Consider the following 18,613-nt stretch of genomic DNA (forward strand, 5'->3'; position numbering starts at 1 on the left):
GAATAAAGTGGGCAGTCAACCAGCTGGAAGCCTAGCTCCACTAGTTTTGCCGTTGTCGCTTGTGCAGTGTGTGCAGAGGCATTGTCTTGCAGGGACAAGATTCCTTTGGACAGCTTGCCGCGCCTTTTGGCCATCAGACCTGCCTTCAATTGGTCCAAAAGTTCAATGTAATACCTTGCATTGATGGTGGAACCATTTTGAAGGTAGTCCACTAGCAGCACGCCCTCCTTATCCCAGAACACAGATGCCTTCACCTTAGTGACTGATTTTTGCACCCTGAACTACTTTGGGCGTGGAGAACTACTGTGCCTCCACTCTTTTGACTGCTCCTTGGTTTCAGGGTCATACAAATAAATCCAGGCCTCATCCATAGTGACCAGTTGATCCAGGAAGTTCTTATCAGTCCGGAAACGCTGACAAATGGACCGGGAAGTTTTCACTCGCATGCTTTTCTGATCCGTTGTCAAACATTTAGGGACCCACTTTGCAGATAGCTTCTTCATGTTCAAATGTTCATGGATAATGACAAAAACAAGTTCATGAGAAATCCCCATGATGTCTGCTATTCCTGCAGCTGAAATTGGCCGATTCTCCAGTATGAGGTTGTGCACAGCATTGACGATCTCCGGAACAACAACCTCTCTCGGTCGCCAAGGATGTTCCTCATCATTGGTGCTGAAGTGTCCCATTTCAAATTTGGCAACCCAATTCCTAACTGTAGGATATGAAGGGCATTGATCCCCCAATGTCTGCGACATATCACCATGAACATCCTTCGTGGACTTTCCTTGCAGAAACAAGAATTTTATCACTCCTCTGCTCTCATGTGCTGTAAATATCGCCTTAGACTCCGCCATTTTGTTTTCCCGCGTGCCTAGATTACTGTTGCCATAAGCCACAAACACAAAATTTTGAAAACGTATATTAGACACATGAGGCTTTCATGTAATGTAACATTCGTTACCATAGAAACAAAAAAAGAACACAAAGCCAAAGACTTATCAGCAGCCCTCATACATGTGAGAACATCATATTGATGAAGTCTGTAAACGATGACTACCGTCGATGGGTGAATGGGCTGTATGGAGCACTCAGAACTAATTTGGCACTGCTAGAGGTTTGTTTCTGAAAACCTGACATTTTAAGGAAATGTCAGTGCTTAGAATGTTGTCAGAATGTTCCTAAAGTGGTAACCCAGAATGACAACTTAGCACCTATCTACAAAATAGATAAGGGTCTGACCATTGGGACCCCCCACCAATCATAAGAACAGAGGTCAAGTATCTCCCGTTTGAATGGAGCATGCATACTGCTGCAGTTCCCTTTGAACCATCTATGTGCAATGTCAAAGGGTTTTAATTTTTTTTCTGGAAAGCAGTGCTGTTCTGAGATTACAGACTCCACCAATATGACCACCTTGCATATATCTAAGACCTATCAAATGATTATTTTGAATAGATTTCCTCTTTAAAGAATTAAAGCAACTGTTTCCTTATAAATCTACAGCACAACTATCCAGACTACAGATTAGATGGTGACTACTTGTTGTTTCCTCCATCTCTCTAACTCTGTTCAGTAGACATTGTAATGTGAAGGAATTCTCTGACTTGGCTTGGAAATTAGGCAGAATGAGTTGATTAAGCAAACCAGATGGATGGGCAGGGAAATCCTCACAGTGCATCTCCTTCTTGACTAATACGCATATGGTTATTTCTAAAGGGGGTTTACTGGCAAAAACTTATGACCTATCCTCCAGTAAGAGTGCCGGATGTGTAATAGCCAGCTTCAGCTCCTATTGATTCCAATAGGAGTGAAGCCCACTAGGACACTTCCTCTCCCATCGCCTTTGAAGCACATCTGGCCCACTACACTGACAGCAGACTAGGCGATCAGCCCATAGCCGGGGGTCCCAACAATTACCTATAGATGACCCATTCTGAGGATAGGTCATTAATACCTTTTGCCTGCAAAACCCCTTTAAGCAAATGGTGTGCATATCATACTATGGATAGTTTTTTAGATCAAGTATTTGTCTAAAGTGCGCCAAAATACAGCCATGTAGAACAGTAGAACTTTCCAGTACTTGTCAAAAAAAAAGTACTGGAGCTCTTTCTGAATCTCATCAAAGTCAATGGAGTTTGCCAGTATCCATTTGAAAACTGCAATAACTTGGCTGTTGCAAACTGAGGCTGTGATGATAATATGAACAGAGCCTCAAATGAATGTTTCTTCCATCAGCTGCCCGCACTGTCACATCAAAAAACTACTATGTACAGAGTACATTGTTCAGTATTCTAGATATTTTTACAACCACCCACATTTACTCCTTTTAAGCAGAGATTTTGGAGTGTAAAGCCCTTTACATGGGCAGATCATCGGAAATTAATTTTTATTTATCCGCCAGGTGAGCAAATTTGCCATTATCAGGTGATTGCATCCCTTATGCAGCACCAAAAATCAGTTGGAATCACATCACCCTGTATAAACAATGTGCTGACAAATGAGTATGGAACTGTATGTGCCGCTAACGAAAGCATTAATGATCGTTTGGGCACAGACAGTGCAACTGATTTGATTCACGTAAACGGAGCTGAATGAGTTCCGATTGTCTTGCAAAAAGTAAATCGGCGCTCGTTGGCGGCAAAAAATTTGCCAGCCTAGATCGACCTTATCTTGTTTTCTGAAACTAAAAAAATTAAGGACATTGGTGTGAAATGGCTGCACAGCTTTCTGGTCTAAGGGCCACATTGCCATACTGAACCACTTCCAAGGGCCGCAAGAGTATTCCCATCACTGATATTTATGGTATATCCTAAGTTAATGTTTCCCAACTCTAGTTTTCATGGACCTCCAAAGGTCCTGTTTTCTGGATTTCCTTAGTATTGCACAGATGATGTAATTATTGTCAGTGCCTCAGACATTGCAACAGGTGTTCTTACTATAGGATATCCTGAAAACATGACCTGTTGGGATGCCTTGAGGACTGGAGTTGAAAAATACTGTCCTAAGTAAATGCCATAATAAATCGAAGTAAGTTCCCCTTTCAGGACCCCCACGTATTGGGAGAATGGGGGTCACGTTTCCGCCTAATCAACACTCCGCGTAGGATATAATGTATGTGGCTCTCTCCATTGTACGTGATTGATAGCGAGGTAGCTGCTTGACATTTCAGAAGTCCTATACACTACAATGGAGAGAGCTGCTTCTAACTCGTATAATCCTTTCTGGAGTGCCAAATGGGTCAAGAGACTTTATTCTTCGAATATATAGAAGAACCAGACATAGCTACAGAGTACGACCTTAGTTCTTGTCTGTTCCTGTTGTGCTGCTATGTTCCACTATCCTTTACCCTGACATGAAACTACATGTGAGCAACTATGCATGATATTTCTGTGTCCAGATGATTGGCCGCATTGTGGGCGGCATGTTTTTACCCCTGGTGTAAAATAAAATAAGGCATACTCGCCTCCTTCAGTGGATTCCCCCATCTAATACAGGAATCCTGGTCTCTGCCATTTCGGTCGTGCAAGTAGATTTTTTTTTTTTTTAGTCATGCACTAATTAACTGAGCATGTGACCACTCAGCAAATCACTGGCTTAAGCAGAATCGGCTCTCAAAAAAACTTTTTCTTTACAGAACTTATATTATGTATGTTGTTACGTAACTATGGGGAAGAATAGAGAATCATTAAAGTGGCTATTGTGGTTTTAACAATTTTTTGAGTGCACAGGGAGACCTTTCTTAGGATTATGGTTTTTATAGCCAAAGCGTTACATTGGGTCACGTTTCCATAATCCATGTATTTCCTGTATGACATCCTGAAGGTTAGCAGAAGGCTCACATTCTGCATTACAATAATTGGGATATTAAATAACACATAAGGGCACTTGTGTCTTTGTTTTTTTTCTCTTTAATCTCGACCGAGATAGAAGAACATTGGACAGTGGTTAGTGTGTATTATATTTCATTTTAATAAATGGGAATTATCTTCCTGCTGACTTCTGGGTAGTTACCTTTTCGACTTTGAGCTAAGCAATATTTGGCTATGTCTATACAGTATTTTCTCTTATTGGCAGAGTTAAGTTTCCGAAGTTCAAGACTCGTATTAAGATGCAAAAACGGAATCAAGGACTAAGTTGACAATGATTGATCAAACACTTTTTTTTGTCTTATACCTTTGATTGACTTGTTATCAAAGAACATACAAACATCCATAGAATTTTTATATCTCCTCTACACTCCCTGTAAACCAGCAGGCGCATCAGAATCTAAAATATATCAAGATTTTCAGCGTTAAAATTATCTGACGGCAGATGCTAGCTGCAGATACACTCTGAAATGGCTTTTTACATCTTTCCCTAATGAAACCGTAATGGGTATGTTCCGAAAACATATACTGTGCTCCTTTTATATAAATGAAATTCCCTCGTTGTCAGATACTTAACACCTGCATGATTATATAGCTCAGCTGTGGCATAAATGGAACTCTATGGACAAAATTGACACTGTTAACCCTTTCCAATCCACTGCCTGATGTCTGAAGACATAATTTAAGGCTGTACAGCTCCGATGTTAGAAGACGTCCATCGGGGTTCTCTTACTGTGTATTGCCAGCCTCTCTGCTGTCGGAGCCTGTTTAACGTGTCACCTCATACAGTACTGGCTTCAGCTAGCAGGATAGTGCTGTTGTATAACGGCAGAAAAAGAGTAAGCTCCCTAGGAAATCCTGGATACAAATTGATTGGAAAGGGTTAAGCCTAGTTCAGGGATGGGGAGGGGAGGAGTTGGTGAACGAAATGGGGAATTAAAAAACACTAAGGAGAGAATCCTTTGTGTGCTGCACCACTCCATTGGTCCCTCCACTAGTAGAATAATGTATCGGAAAGCAATCAGATCCCAGACATTTTTGGGGTCTAGATTAGAAAATATAATACACAACCTGACATTGTGGACAATCGCTCCCATTGCACTACTTTTTATACATCTTCCTCAATGGGTGGAGCTGAACATTGCCTTCCAAAGAGCTTTCTTACTGCAGCATAGTTACTGGGTTGCCTAGGCTTTAACTGTACTTTCAATAAAGTTTTGACCCAGACCTCTAGCGTTCAACACATTCGACGTGTCACTATGACATGTCAAAAGTTTGTTGAAAGTATAGTCCTAGTTTTAACGGTTTGCTATTTAACATAGGTGCACTTATTTAATCACAAGCAATCATTCAAAATATACTTTTTTAGTAGTAAAAGGTGGTAGATTGAATATGCTCTCAGCAAGTCCAAAACAATCAGATAATCACCATAGACAATAGACAATCAGAATTATCCCCGAGGCTTGTTTTTGTAAAGCAACGCAGACATGCTGTTTTTTGTTCCGTTGCAGCTATGTACATTTTTTTTCTTTGTCCTTGGAACAGTTTTCCATATGAAAATGATGTAAAAATCAATATGACAGTGCAGACATAGTTGTGCCCTTCTCCACAATCATGGGTCTTTACTGCAAATCTGTCTGATAGACTTTCCAGAACTCACACCGATCAAGCAAAAAGATCCATTTCTACGACCAGCTTTACAGAGGTTGATGTCTCTGTATGCCATGCTGTTCTGCTTTGTATTACATTTGGTACACAGTATATTAAATGTTCTAGGCTCTCTCTAATCTTTGCCGATTCCAAGGACCTTTCCAAAGATGGCACAAAACAATAGTAATTCAATTATGATCCCTCTAACGCACTTTAGTATTTTTTTTCATCTAATAGTGCTATTGAAGGCTTTAAAAAGAAGTAAAGCTCAAATAGATAAAACCTGAGCAGAATGTGGGAAAACCTTGTAACGTTTTGTGCTTTTATAGTGCTGTAAAACCAAATGCAAAAGTCTCTTTAAATAACAAATATATTTAGTACTAAGGAGAAATCCATTTTCTGTTAAGCATCTCCTATAAAGATCCTCACTTCATGTCAAACCTTTTAACCTCGAGGTTTAACTGGAACTCTGTGTCTGTTCAGCAAGCCTTTGTCTTCTGAAGGTGAAATCTGTGTGGGCGTGATAAAGCTATAAACACATGTTATTTAAAAAAGGCATGTTCATGTAAGCCTTTAAAGATCATATTTTCTAGCTTGATCACTTTGTCTTTATGCATTTTAAGCTTTTATTTTTTTAAGACTGTATTTTCGGCTAAAGAAGAAGCAAAATGTTTTTGATTGTAGAATTCCAGATGCCAAAAGTGGTACTTTTTAATGTACTCTGTCAAATGACCATATTTTACAATGTATCGATGAACTATAACCATATACAACAATGTACTTTTTGTATACACGTGTATAGATATTTGTTTTTATTTAAATAAAGGGATTTTTACATATGGGAGATTGGCTTTATTATTGCATGTAAACACATATATATATATATATTTTTTTTTTTTTATTTTATTTTTATTTATTTATTTTATTTTTTTTAAGCAATTTCTTGGCTTAATGAAAACAAATTAGTGGAGAGTTATTAAAACTGGTGTAAAGGAAAAGAGTAGCCTAGAGCAAAATCGTATTACTTCTTAAATGTTGAAGGTTCGGCAATCTGTTGAAAAGTTCTTTCATTTTCTTTTGCACCAGTTTGGATGATTCCCCACCCCCTCCACCACATTCCAAAAAAAAAAAAAATTTCTATGAGTATAGTTATGACTATTCTAACATACTCAAATATTTTTGGATGCCTGCAATGCACCTCTTCCTCCTTTCCTTAGATGGACATAATGCAATGACCATATGCAGGGCTGCAATATACATGTAAAGTCCTATGGGAGTAGAGCGTTTTCTGAATGGGCACGTTGTGTACAATGGTGAGAGTTTATATATGTTGTATTACGGAACTGTCGCAAAACACTTACCTGTACATCGCTTTGGTCATAATTCTTGAAACTACTATTTTTCATCACAGAGATGTGCATGTCTAGCAAGCATGGAGCTCAGAAGAGTATTGGCTAGTATTTTGCAAGAGATGGAAAATAGTGGGTATCCGGAGAAACAAAAATTACTGCTCAAAAGGAGGGAGATCTAGTGAAAACTGTGCAAAGTGGAGCAATTTGCTTACGCAACCAATAAGATTCCATGTCTCATTTTTCAGAGGTCTAATACAAGCAACAAACTTATTGGTTGCTACCATATAAGCAACCGCCTCATGTTCCCCCAATGTAGTTGTGTTAATGGCAGCTTTTGATTCTGGTGCTACGTCATGGAAGCCTATACTATCAAAATGGAGTGATTTTCCTTATACAGCTGTAGTGGGAACATACGCTGTGAAAATGTCTTCCTTCACAATATGCAGCACAGGAAAGAAATATGTGCCTCAGTTTGTCCGATGATAACATTCCTGCACGACCAGCCTCTGTGCACGCTTGGAACCTCCGAACACATCTAGCTTAAACGTGTGTAACTCTATATCATTTGACGCGACGCTACTCACCACGCCTTCAAACCCTCCATCGAACGCAGAAGATGGCACCTGCATTCTGTCTGGAGACACGTGATAGATGATGTTGATGGTGACAGATGCACATGCAAGACCGGATGCAAGAAGACCTTATACAGCTTACCCAACCATATGCTTATACGTATCGCTTACACAATTTCCAGCGTGCCCATAAAGGGCAGTTACTTTGTAATGATATAATATATGCTACATGCCCCCTAATAAACAGAGGCAAGGAAGACTTCACATACTGATCATCTGTGTCAGAGCGATTTCTTCTGTGCATGCACAATATCTCAGCATAATTAGGAAGGGTGCAAAGCATTCCTCTGGACTACGCTGTGGACCTCAAAGACGGTCCACCACACCGCTACTAATCAGGAAAACATACAAAATGCCACCAAGTGAGCATCTAATATAAACCTGCCTACAGGCTTTTTCTTGCACCACAGTGTGACCCCTTTGCGCGTGACCTTTGGTGGATGGTATCATTAGATTTGGTATATGCTTACAACCTTCGTAGGATCATAAAATTTGATTTTGATGCATTTAGTGACTGTCAGGTCAGGTCAAAGTTCCTATGTTAAGTCTAGCGGCGCTGTTGTTCTTCAGCCAACAGCACCGCTAGGGAGAGTCTGGGCTCCTTCTTACTGGCAAGAGAGAGATTGGGTCATGAATCATGTCCTGATATCACCCTCACAATCCATGTGGAAAACCATGGATGCGAGGCGATTTTACGTGGAAACAGCCTTGCATTCCTGCGGGGCTGAAGAAATACCCCGGTGTGGCAGGGGATCGCGATATTCTCCCATTTTTTTGCAACGGGACCGGCTCTGCTGCTGCTGGCCCCATTGAAAACAATGGGGGATATTGCAAAAAGAAAAGGCATGCTGCAATTTCTTTCCCTGCATAGCATCGCAACGTGGTGCCATGCAGGTAAACGTCGCAAATATGAATGAAGCCATTTTTGTGAACAAGGCTTGCGTGTTAAGTTGAAATGCGTGTTCTGCTTGGAAAGCATGATGCAAGCATATGAAGAGGTAAAGGAAAATGATTTTTTGCATCTTTATAACCTGAACCTATTTTTCTGTTCGCGTAGCGAACATCATGTCAATCTAGTTACATAAAACATGCAATTGGCTACGTGGACTATTGTTGGGTTAGAGATGGGAGAAACCGGAATTAGTTACCAACAATTTTGCAGATTCTTTTATTTATCACTTTTCGGAGGTTTGTCAATACCGACAATGCCATAAGAAATACAAGCAATCTTCATTTTAAAGCAAGCGCATACATTGGAAGCGTTCTTCCATGACTTAAAAGGGAATCTGTCACAATCGTTATGTTTTCTTCTCTGAGGGCAGAGTAAGGTATTGACAGACAGATTACAAAATGTTTGTTTTATGTATTTGTGCAGTAATTTGTCTGAAGCTTAGATTTTGTTAGTAAAAGCCAAACCGAGGACTAGCCCTCATTCCATGAGCCTCGGCTACTATGTCAATCAGTGGCTGGATGGGTGTGACTAGTCTACAAGTGGGCAGGGCTAGCCTCAACTCATGAATATTGATGATTTGTCCTAGATGCCAGACTCGGTGAGGACAGCCTAAAATGGTGACAGATTCCCTTTTAAACACTGATGGATTTTCATGTAACCAATTACTGTAGTAGCAATTCCTTATATCAATAAGACACTATTAATGAAAAGGAATGGTCACACCATGTTAGGAAATTACATCAGGGGCAAAGTTTTAGAAAGTATGAAATCGTCACCTTTTATTTATATAGTACATATTGCACAGTACTTTACACCATGTGTTGTGCTCGTCTTTTCTTTATGTTTATACATTAGTAATAAAGAAGTATAAATAAAACAGACTAATAATTTGCAATACAATTGAGGCAAAGGTGTGCCAAGCTAAAATCACCTGTGGCACATGTTGGATTAATGATAGTCTTGTTAGGCATGTGTCACATGAACGTTCATGCACAGTGTTGGAACCCATTGGTTTTAATTGGTTTGTTCACATGTACGTATTTTAAGTGCCCATTTCAGTCGCACAAAAGTATACGCAATGGGCTCTTTTTTTCTTTGGAGCATACATTATGGGACTTTCCAAGTGTGTGTGCAAAATGTAAAGCCAAGACGCAATGGGAAGAAAAAACAAAAAAAAGGCTTGGTACTGTGTTGGCCAATAGAGCAAAGTGTAATTGTTCTCAGTAAGAGAAACCACGTAATCTTGTAGATATGATACCTTTTAATGGCTAACAAAAACACATGATGTTATAGTGCGCTTTTGGATCTTCCATGGACCCTTCCTCAGGCTTAATGAAACTGATTTGGATGGGGCATATATGTATATATAAAATGCAGAGACGGCACCCCTTTTGAGCTAAATACAAATCTTCACACACAGAAATTTGAGACTGATTGGCACTTAAAACAAACAATACCAGACAAGCTGAGCGGAGGAGTAAATACTTAATCAGTCCACTGAGCTAAGGAATGCGACAGTTTTATGGTGTGTGTTATCCCTTCTTCAGACCTGTGCATAAAGTAGATGAAACAATACCTCTGCAGCAGAACCTATTGGATGGCAGCATTCCTTTAAATCAATGTAGGCATTTTCAAAAAACAATTATTGGGAACAGGACATCCCTCTTGACCTCCTTCAGAATTTTCATATTCTGCACTGATGCAAGAATCCCACTCCGAGATTCATTCCGTTCTTGAGGGTATCGAAAATAGTCATAAATTGAAAAACTGTCACTGCATACAACAGCTGTCTAGTCCAAAGATGGTGTAAACCTAGCCTCACAGTATATAACATTAACCCATTCCCGCTGCAGGGCGTAAGTTTACGTCCTGGGAGCGGGGTACTTCCCGCAACAGGGCGTAAACTTACGTCCTGGAGATAGCGCTGGATCATATGTGATCCAGCGCTATCCCGCAGCGGGAGCCGGCTGTCAGTCACAGCCGGCGTCTTGCTGCAGCAGCGGGGGGACATCGGAGACGCGCCCGCCACTTTTAACCCCTTCCCTGCCGCGATCTAAGTAGATCGCGGCAGGGGAAGAGTTCACAGATGGAGCGCGGCTCCCTCTGTGTCTCCGGCCGGAACTCGCGATGTCATCGCGAGAGCCCGGCCTGTCACCATGGCAACAGGATGCCAGACACTGACGTCCTGTATTGCCTATGCCTGAGATCGCTGTATGAGCGATAAGGCATGGGAGAGCAGTAGCTCTGCCATGCCTTATGACAGCGATCATCAGGGCAGTGATTAAAGTCCCTCAGAGGGACACAAACAGTGTAAAAAAAAGAAAGATTTAAAAAATGAATTTAAAAAAATGTAAAAAAAAAAAGAGTAAAAAAACCATTTTTTATGCTTTTTCTCAGATTAGCATAAAAAAAGGTAAAAAAAAAATAAAACCCCACATATTTGGTATTGTCGCGTCCGTAACGATGCGTACAATAAGTTGCACATGCTTTTGACTGTGCACCGAAAAAAACGCTAAAAAAAAAGCTAAAAAACTGAGGCAAAATGCTCATTTTTAGCATTTTCCTCACTAAAAACGCAATAAAAGTGATCAAAAAAGTCGTATGTACGCCAAAATGGTACCAATAAAATCTACAGCTCGTCTCGCAAAAAATAAGCCCTCATAGAGCTCTGTACATCAAAAAATAAAAAAGTTACGTGACTTTGAATGCAGCAATTTAGAATAGAAAAAAGATTTTAAAAAAAAAGGGTTTTTATTGCAGAAAAGTGGGAAAACCTAAAAAAAATGTTAGAATTTTGGTATCGTTGTAACCGTACCGGTCTGCAGAAAAAATGGAAAGTCTCATTTATGCTGCATGATTAACGGTGTAAAAAAAAATAAAAAAATCTATGGCAGAATTGATGCGTTTTCTCTCTCTGCTATCATTAAAAAAAAAAAAAAAAAATTTACAATATAGTCTATGTACCCAAAATTGGCATCGATAAAAACTACAGTTCGCCACGCAAAAAACAAGCCCTTATACGTCCGCGTCCACGGAAAAATAAAAAAGTTATGGCTTTTGAAAAATGGAGATGGAAAAATACCAAAAAATCGCTTGGTCCTCAATGCCAAAATAGGCCATGTCATGAAGGGGTTAATACAGGTTTTAAAATGTACAAGTAAGGGCTCGTTCACATTAGCGTTTAGATTTTAGTTTTGAATAGAACCCTTTCTTGGTGTTTTATTGGTTGGGCTGCATTTCTTTAATAGTGTCACTTTATTTTTACATATATTGTATTGAAAACCTGTTTAAAAAATTTGTAAGTGTGCGACAGGAAAAAAACCCACAATTGTGTTTTTTGGGTTTTGTTTTTCCTGTGTTGATGGTGCAGCAAAAAAACCATGTTAACTTTTATTCTGTGGGTCAGCACAAATGTGGCAATACATTTATACAATGTTTTAATGTATTAATACTTCTAAAAAATAAAATCCTTTAAAAAATGGATTTCTGTCACCATATTTTAAGACACAATTTTGTTTTTCCGTGGAAATGGCTGTGTGAAGGCTTGTTTTTGTGAGGGACGACTTTTGATTTTTTGTAGTGTACATACAACTTTTTGATAATTTTTTATTCATTTTTTGGGGGAGATGGGTTCCCCCCCCCCCCCCCCAAAAAAAAAACTATTCTGGCATTATGTATTTCTGTGTGGAACGGGCACCTTGATCTGGCCATTAAAGAGTACCTTCATTCTTTTTTTAACATGCATAGTAGGTGACTAAGCATTTTTGCAATAGGTTCTATTAGCCTATTCTGTACATTTTTTTTTCTTACAAAATCCCTCTACTGCTATGCCGCTAGATCAGTGATGGAAAACCTTTTAGAGACCGAGTGCCCAAACTGCAACCTAAAACCCACTTATTTATTGCAAAGTGCCAGCACATCAGGGGGCGGGGCTTATGATTTTACCCCCGTCGTTCTAAAAAGGACAGGGCCGCTTCAAAAAAGACGGGGTGCAGGTTTTGACTGCTTTTTGGATGCGGAAACACTGCAGAACGTCCTCAGCTGAAATTTCTGTGGAAAATTCTGCAGCATTTCCGCATCCAAAAAGTAGTCAAAATCTGCACACTGTCTATTTTGAAAGAGCCCTGCCCATTTCCACCACATGTAAACATTCTCCAGCGGTAATAGTGACCCCCCCCCCCCCCAGCAGCCCCAACGGTAATAGTGACCCCCACATCACAGCGGCCCCAGCGGTAATAGTGACCCCCACATCACAGCGGCCCCAGCAGTAATAGTGACCCCCACATCACAGCGGCCCCAGCGGTAATAGTGACCCCCACATCGCAGCGGCCCCAGCGGTAATAGTGACCCCCACATCACAGCAGCCCCAGCGGTAATAGTGACTCCCACCCCCCAGCAGTAATAGTGACACCCCCCCCAGCACCCCCAGCGATAATAGTGACCCCCTCCCAGCAGTAATAGTGACCCCCACCCCCCAGCGATAAGTGACCCCCCACATCACAGTGGCCCCAGCGGTAATAGTGACCCCACAGCGGCCCCAGCAGTGATAGTGACCACCACCCCACAGCGGCCCCAGCAGTGATAGTGACCCCCACCCCACAGCGGCCCCAGCAGTAATAGTGACCCCACAGCGGCCCCAGAGGTGATAGTGACCCCCACCCCATAGCGGCTCCAGCGGTGATAGTGACCCCCACTCCACAGCGGCCCCAGCAGTAATAGTGTCCCCCACCCCCCAGCGGTAATAGTGACACCCCCTAGCGGCCCCCCAGTGCAATAGTGACACCCCCTAGCGGCCCCCCAGTGCAGTAGTGACACCCCCTAGCGGCCCCCCAGTGCAGTAGTGACACCCCCCCCAGCGGCCCCCCCAGTACAGTAGTACAATAGTGACACCCCACAGTGGCCCCCCAGTGCCGTAGTGACACCCCACAGTGCCCCTCCTGAGACCCACATACTTACCTCCTCCTCCTCCCTCTCCTCCTGGAAGCTCAGCTCCTCTTCTGGTCAGCGATGGTCCCGGCATGCATATTAACTTTTTCTTCCCCACTTCTGCCTCAATAGGTAATTCCCAGCAACCTGATTGGTTGTTTGGTGAATCAGCCAACCCAAACAACCAATCAGGTTGCTGGGAATTGCTGATTGCTGCAGAAGTGGAGAAAAAAGTGTTAATATGCTCCCGCACACACTCTGACACACACGCTGCTGGACGCCTCCCCCCTCCCGGCGGAACCAAGTAGTAGGAGACGTCGGGGCAGGGGGAGAGGGATTCCTGCTGCATGCTGAAGTCACTGTGTGCCGGGATCAGCGCGGCTAGCAGTGCCGTTTGTGAATGCCGGCAGGGGAGCCGCGGCCCCTGCTGGTATTCACAAGTGGTGAGCGGCCGATGGGGCGCGTGCCAGTAGGGAGGGCTCTGCGTGCCGTAGGTTCGCCACCACTGCGCTAGATGAAGACTGAGCTGACAAATCCATCTTCACCTCACCGCATAACAGACATAACAGTAGAGCGTGCTCCATCCAGATGTGTCTGCACATGTTCTCTATAGAACAGCTGCAGATACAACTGTTTCCTTATTACAGTTTAATAATGTCTGTATTATAACTAATTTATTTTTAGTAGCCCTGTGCCTTCTGTGTTCCTCCACTTCTGGTGTTTTAATGCTCTCCCCACTCATATGCTGCTGTACTCTGTCAGTGTGCTGTGAAGTAGAGAAGCCCTTCTGTTCTGCAGACAGCTTTTCTCCTCACAGTGCTCACTCCTTGTGGGACCCAATGCAGTGACAGAGCTCTCAGTGAATTGCTTGTACACTATGTGTCACAACCCAATGCACTGAGCCCCTGACAGTACATTGGGTCAGCAGGGAGGCGGTGCTGTGAGGGGAGAAGCTGTTTCCAGAATAGAATGGCTTCTCCTCTTCACAGCATGTCACTCACGGAGTGACAGCATATGAGCAGTGAGAACCACAAGAGGTGGTTGGACACATTTAAATGCATTGTCAATAAATCCTTTTCTAATTGACCAATCCTCTGGATCGCTGTCAGCATGCTGGGGATTCCCTTGTTTCCTCTCACTGCTAGTTCTATACTGGAGTTTGCATTCACTTCACCTGGGAAGGCTGTGACAGGCATGTTATCAGTGTGCTATGCTGCTGCACAACCATATAAGGTACCAATATTCTTTCCCTTCCTCCTTAAGGTTACGATATTGGGCTGAGAAACTCGGCCCGGTATTGCGTTTGTCAATGTGCATTTTACCAGTGGATGTGAGGAGTTTTTCACGCAAAAATATCTCCCAGCACTTCTGTGAAATTGCGATCCTCTTGTGCGACTTTCATGCGCATCAGACTATTGCAAGTGTTTCCCATTTATTTCAATGGGAAACCTCACATCGCACGGCATGGAAACCATTGGGCAATGCTCTACAAGGAAAGCGAAAAAGTAGGACCTGCAGCAAATTTTTACCTTGCAGCATTGCTATAAGGGAAAAATATTGCTCATGTGTATGACTTTATTCAAAAGAACGGAGTTCATATTTGCGCGAGGTTCGTGCTCGTGTGAATATAGCTTAATTCTCTTGCCTCTCTGCATTATGGAACCCTTTTTTTTTTTTAATTTTAGTGTTCCCTAGTCACTTACCTGCCATGTGAACCCATCAGTATCCAGCAATTGTGTCCCCCCCCCCCCCCAACACCCCCATCCAGCTGACTGCTTGGATGCGCTCTAAAGTTTGACAGCGGCATCTAAACCGTTACTGCAGCAATCCGTGCCAACTCTGTCATAAACAGCAGGCACCTGCTGACTATGGAATGGGCATGGCTCCCGAGTCCGCTCCATATACCACCCACGACTGTCCACAATATATTTACAGTGAGCGGTCTCTAAGGAGTTAAAAAAACGGAAATCATACCCAATGCAGGCAAACTGAGCTATATACTTCAGTTCCCAATTAAATCAATGGGACCTTAAGTAGAACCGTTATTTCCAGTTTGGCCGCAGCTCGGACGGAACAGCAAAACGGAAAACAAAAGCGCAGATGTGAACAACCCCTAAACCGTGACATCTTTATGTCCTCATGTAGATTCCAATAAGCAATTGAACAATAAATATACAGAAGCAAGATGATGATTTTTTGCATTTGGAAAGCAGATGGTTCCTTTCTTTTAGTAGGAGTATAAAGTCTAGTTGTTTATCACTGTGAGCCTAAGGGAAAGCATCTTGAGGCTGGCGCACGCTTTATTTGGCAGCCAGCTGCCAGATTCTCTGCTTCCTTCTAGCTTCCAATAATCAAGGACAGGGTTGGGAGGATTAGATGTACCTGCTGACCTTGGTTACTGTATGTGGAGGTACAGAATGTCTCTCCTCCCTCTACACTGACTTGATATTTTAGCCTTTGCTAATCACTGTAACCATGGCGACCAGATTGGCTGCAACGCTAAGAATAGCTATTAATAAGGAAATAAATTAGTTTGGTCTGTCCTTCACTAGGGGATGGATTTGCAGACAAAAATATTTTGTGCAAACAACAGGAAAAAGAAAAAAAAAATTTTTTTTTTGAAAGGCATTGATAAAAAAATAAATCCATGTTTATTAATGTGTACTATTGTATTACCGCATCTAAAAGGGACTTCAATGTATCAAGTTATGGATACAGTTTATTTTAGGTTTACAAACTTTTTGTTTGTTTTATATTTTAATGAAATGACAAAAAAATGAAGCCGAATGACAATCTGAAAAGGGAACCGTTACATCATTTGGTTCTTTAGTCCAAGTTCTGTGATACATTATGTACAACCCACCAGGCTCTACTAATCGGTGGATTAAAGTAACTAGTCATTTGCTGAAGTACGTAACTGGGTTCTCACATAGTGGCGGCTGATGCGGATGATAACTGCACCGACTAGCGGGTGTTACTTCAAAGAGGTGCGGTTTTTAAACTAATTGTTATTAAAGGGTCATTTGCGTTAGTGGTCGAAATTACTAGTTTTTACCCTGGATGGGTGAAAATTTGCAATTTTGCCCACTAATTCGAATACCCCTTTAATGGCCGCCAGGTTTTGTGAGTTATGCTGGACTCCCATGAGTACATTGATTTTTATTGATTCATTCACACTTGCGAATATTCATTGTGTGTGATACGTGCGCTAAAAGGAACGCAGCATGGTCTATTTTGCCGCGTATTACACACAATAGAGCCCATTGTTCTATGGGGGAGCATAATCAACTCTGTACGTACTCCATTATATTATGTATGGGCAGCGTTTATACGCGCCATTACAAAAAATGAAACCAGGAAGGCTGCGCATGACACTGTGCATGAGAGATACGGTCATGCGCAGCGATAGGCCGGCTCACCGCGGCGTTTTACGCTTCCGATCGTGTGAGCACGGCCCTAACAGCAGTTTTTTCTGTGAGACTGCACAGCAGTTACCAAATCAATTTGGACTCTTCACCGGTATGTGGTAAAACGACATGCTCCGATTTTGCCGTGGCTGTGTGAGGATCCAGCCCCTTCTTTGCTCTTCTGTTGTACCCTAAGCATACGTTTTATACTAGAAAACCCCTCTTGCTATATGGTTGTGTATAGCGCTCATTATGCACATGTTTTCTGGCTCTCCCAGGTAAGTGCAAATTGTCAGGCGAATTAAGTTTTTAAATGCCTCTCCAAAACCCATATTTTTTTGTTTTTTCTTTATCCCATAGGAAAGTTTTTTTTCATTGTAGTCCCCTTGGACAAAACTGTGATTTTCATTTTGTCTCTGATTTATCAAAAAGAGTTAATTAAAGGGGTATTCCAGGAATTGAAAGTGAAAGTTATACGCTTCACAAGGAGATAACATCATTTTGCAATATACTGTTCTAACCTGTTTTACAAGGCTGCAGAGATATTGCTTTACCTGTGGTCTCTCCCCCGCTTAATTCTCCTTTGGTATTAAGTGGTTATGATCTGTATGCTCTGTTGTTTACTGGTCAGGCATGCTTAAAGGCAGCAAATTCTGTAATAGTGACACAGTTTGTACAAGTGTGAATGCGCACTCATCAGTAACTGGCAGTGGGGCATTGTGGGAGATGTAGTTTTTGCACTCTTCGGTGGCCATTTTGAATCATGATATAGATATCTGAAGCCAGCTTAAAGCAGCGATGGTGCAGGGCAGCCGAAAAGGTACTCGAGTTCAGTTTGATAATTTAGATGGAAATTTGAAATAACGGCAATAAGTGGAAACATTAGGGAAATTTTGAAAATTTTGCCCAGTCTCTGGAATACCCCTTTAAATATATAGCGGACAGGTTAACACTTTCCTATATCTGCTATGTAAGAAAGGCTGTTTTCTTTAACAAAATTCTGTTCCAGAACAGGAGGGTGTTCTTCTCTGCCATTCCTCCAATCTGCTGGTTCAAGCCCCATTTTCAGCTGTCCAAGATGGCTACAGCAATTTTCTGTCTTTCTAATGCACACTGTGCACAGCCCTCTGATTGGCAAACACTGGTCATGTTAGCAGCTCCGGCCAATCAGAGAGCAGATGTAGTACATTAGTAGTCTAACACTAACAATGCACTGTGAGATTAGGTAGTCTGAAAATTGCATTGGCCATCTTGGATAGCCAAGATTGCAAAGGCTCATAGGTGTCAGAATGATAGATACCCCCACAAATGACCTCATTTTAAAAACCTCACCCCTTAATTTTATCGTATTTATTGAGGGATGTCATGAGTATTTTGACCTGACAGTTTCTTTTCAGGAGTTAATGCAATTTAGAGGAGAAAAAATACTATTTCATATTTTTGCAAATATGTCATTTTAAAAACAGTTTTGTTCTATAGTGCACATGAAAATAAGTATTTGCACCCCAGAATGGATAGTCCTGTTTGTCCTGTGTTCAGAAACATACCTATCGTGGCCCTAATCTTATGTCCGTATGCATAACGGGGCCCAAACCGAAAGGAGCAGCCGGTGGCTTTCAAAACTGACCCTTTGCTTTAAGTTGTTTTAGGCCCCATTGCCCACTTGTAAAGCCCTTGAGCGGCCAAAAGGATAGAGATCCCCCACAAATGACCCCATTTTGAAAATTAGACCCCTTAACAAATTCATCTAGGGGTGTACTGCTTATTTTGGGCATGTTTTTTTCTGGGATTTTTTCTCTAAGGGCCTCTATAGGACTTGAAAATT

Source organism: Eleutherodactylus coqui, chromosome 2 (genome assembly GCF_035609145.1).
Source record: "Eleutherodactylus coqui strain aEleCoq1 chromosome 2, aEleCoq1.hap1, whole genome shotgun sequence".
Lineage (NCBI taxonomy): Eukaryota > Metazoa > Chordata > Amphibia > Anura > Eleutherodactylidae > Eleutherodactylus > Eleutherodactylus coqui.